The sequence below is a fragment of the Oratosquilla oratoria genome, chromosome 43 (assembly GCF_046742065.1).
Source record: "Oratosquilla oratoria isolate Oo_2021 chromosome 43, ASM4674206v1, whole genome shotgun sequence".
NCBI lineage: Eukaryota > Metazoa > Arthropoda > Malacostraca > Stomatopoda > Squillidae > Oratosquilla > Oratosquilla oratoria.
Genome location: NC_134819.1, coordinates 11,241,146 through 11,243,400, shown reverse-complemented (window position 1 = coordinate 11,243,400; position 2,255 = coordinate 11,241,146). Strand labels below are relative to the sequence as shown.

Sequence of the window (2,255 nt, the reverse complement as noted above, 5' to 3'; positions counted from 1 at the left end):
ACCTCCGTAGTGGCAGGCCAGGGGTCGACTCTCGTGTGTGTGTGTGTGTGTGTGTGTGTGTGTGTGTGTGTGTGTGTGTGTGTGTGTGTGTGTGTGTGTGTGTGATTCATCATTGTCTTGGATGACGTGTTGGACTCGTGAACGACAGTTATTTCCCTCCCGGAAGAGAGCTGAGAGCTCATATATGACCGATTTATGGGTAATGCTGTGACCTTACACGCACACACACCCCTAACTCCCCGCCCACGAGAGTTGGTGTAACGACTCGCAGCGCAGTGAAACTGAAATAATTCCGGCTCTGGGTGGGATGCGAACCTGGACCGCCGTAGTGGCAGGCGAGAACTCTAACTACTGCGCCACCGCGTGTGTGTGTGTGTGTGTGTGTGTGTGTGTGTGTGTGTGTGTGTGTGTGTGTGTGTGTGTGTGTGTGTGTGTGTGTGTGTGTGAATGGTTAGAGCATTACCCATAGATCCGGTCATATGTGAGATCTGAGCTCTCTTTCGGGAGGGTAATAGATGTCGATCACGAATCCAGCACGTGGTCCAAGACCGTGGTGAATCACACACACACACCGAGCACGCGGGCACAATATGTATATAAGCACGCAAGCCATGCTGGAGAAGGCAGTGTTGCTGTGGTGGTGGTGAGGTCAAGGATCGAGCGCGAAGGAGTGGGATGTGCTGCTGCTGCTGTTGAAGCCGAGTCGGTTTTGATGCAAGATGGGGAGGCCTGGTACCTTGGTGACTTCGATTGTAGTGCGTAAAAACGTTGAGGCCACTTGGTGGCTCCGGTTGTAGTGCACAAAGAGGTGATTTATTCGTGTGGTGACCTCGTCTCACCCCGGTAAACCCAGCTGGAAAACAATCTTGAAACATAATGTTCTATCTAAACAAGATAATGCTGAGTGCTCAATGGAGTGGTGAAAGTTGATTTTGTGGTCAAGTAAATATTGATAGACTATATTGTCACCCGGTTGATGCATGTTGTGTGATGTAACTCGGTGGAGAATCATCAGCTGATCGGCGGTGCTGCCTTGCTCATTGGCTCACCCACTGGGTGAGCCGCAAACGGAAAGCGAGTTCGGACCCGTGGCAAGGTCGGACCCGGAAGGGAAGTAGGAAGAAGGGCACTCATTCGCTCCCAAGTATGAGTCACTCCTCTTCACCCTGATCTTGAGATGTTGTACTAGGGAAACGGTTCGGTTACGGCTGGATTGAAATATATCTATCAGGCATATACAACGACATAAGGAAAGAGATACTAGTAAAAGTTCAACGTGTGGTTCGCGGAAAATCTTTGCGGCGATAACTTTCGACGAAGAAACCAAAGTACAAGTAAGTATCGGGCTTCGTTGATTCACTGTTTTTCTGTACATCTTCAGTGAATTTCTCGGCTCTTATGAATGAAGCTAGATGCATTACGAAAATGAATGGATTTTGAAGAAGTGCATCAGTAAATGGAAATAGGGTTGGGTTGAACTTAAGTACACATTTCCATGTACTTGTACTTGGAATTTAAAAAATCAATGGTACTTGTACTTTTAGTTAGATCCAAAGTACTCGAAATATACCAAGTACAAATAAGTACATTGCATTTATTAAATCGATTCTAGTGAACTTTCTGATGATGCTATTGCTTAAATGATATCTGATATTTTTCTATGAAATTACCGGGTATACTATCAATATAAAACAAAGGACAATTTTTACTGCCCTAATACTTATACATTCTGCATCAAATTTAGTTTTATTACTGATATGAGAAATGTATGGATAGTCTTTCGCATTTGCAGCATAGGGAATTACTTATTCAAGTTATTCATAAAGTATATATTCTTTTTTTTTGCAATTCTATGATATAAGCAGTGATGTGCTAAAATAAAGTAAATTTTCCATTTACTATTCTATTTCGAATCCCGTTTTTTAACAGTGCACTCATCAAAGTGTATATACGAAAACTACAAATTTTCGTTCTTTGCGAATCTGAGAGGATTCTTTTTATATAACATAAAATACATTTATTTGGACAGAAAAATCACTGTACTTGTACTTGAAAAAATGTATAGGTACTTGGACTTTGTACTTGGACAAACCTTGGACATAATTGATTTGCATTGTGAATACATCCATACACACGTACACACGCACGCACGTACACACACACCCACACCCACACACACAGACACACACACACAGACACACACACACACACACACACACACACACACACACACACACACACACACACACACACAC

At 43.3% G+C, this 2,255-nt stretch overlaps 1 protein-coding gene across 1 annotated transcript in view; it reads left to right on the top strand.

The window, feature by feature from the left end:
- Positions 1 to 656: 656 nt before the first annotated feature.
- LOC143021986 (uncharacterized) overlaps positions 657 to 2,255 on the top strand; it is an 89,860-nt gene continuing 88,261 nt past the window's right edge. Inside the window, exon 1 of the mRNA XM_076179913.1 lies at positions 657 to 1,334. The gene's annotated coding sequence lies outside the window, so the exon portion shown is untranslated. The remainder of the gene's footprint in view (positions 1,335 to 2,255) is intronic.